We start from the raw sequence: 804 nt of genomic DNA on the forward strand, positions 1-804 counted from the left end.
AGTGAGTGGCCAGAGGAAAGACACGATCTGTGGCAAGGTGTGCTCGTGATCCTGTCCCCGTGCCCCCAGCATTTAGCCTGACTGTCAGATCCATGGGCTGGAGGGAGTTTTTCCTGGATCAGATAGACACCACTGGTTGGGGTTTGCTACCTTTCTCTTTGGTGCTAGTTGTGGCGCTAATTGTGTGGGGCACTGCTGCAAACCACAGCCTGCCACTGCCAGGACTTTGGAGAGAGTCTCGCCCTCTTCTCTTTCTGTGGTGAGTTATGTTTGTGGTATTTGGCCTTTGCTACAGCTCTGAAGTGTGGTGAGAGGTGCTGGTGGGACTTTGAGGCCCATGGATGCTTTGTGGGTTCCTCTGGACTGAAGTCCTGTTTGCTTGTCTTTGCAGAGGACTGCATATGCAGAGGACTGTCCAGCTTCTGTGTCTCTGTTATTGTACTCATTTGGTGCCTCACTGAGGTCATTCTGATTTGACTGTTGAATAGATTTATTTATTGTTCAAGTCAATATTGCTAAATGCCCCTTGATTTGCAGAGGAGGGATAAGCATACTTCAGTTTAATTTTATTTTTGTTTGGTAGTTACCAAAATGTCGAAATCTGAGATCAAGCCATATCTCCTTCAGCAAGCAACATGTGTCCAGCACCTGGGACAAACATCAAGTGATCAACCTCAGACAATAGAACAGTTTTCCTGAAATTAGCCTTTGGTTCTTAGACCCATAGCCATGAATAACACCCACTCCTTATGCTCAGAAAGTAAAATACAAGCTCCAGGACAAATGATAACAAATGAGCCCAAA

The sequence above is a fragment of the Corvus moneduloides genome, chromosome 3 (assembly GCF_009650955.1).
Source record: "Corvus moneduloides isolate bCorMon1 chromosome 3, bCorMon1.pri, whole genome shotgun sequence".
In the NCBI taxonomy this organism is placed as follows: Eukaryota; Metazoa; Chordata; class Aves; order Passeriformes; family Corvidae; genus Corvus; species Corvus moneduloides.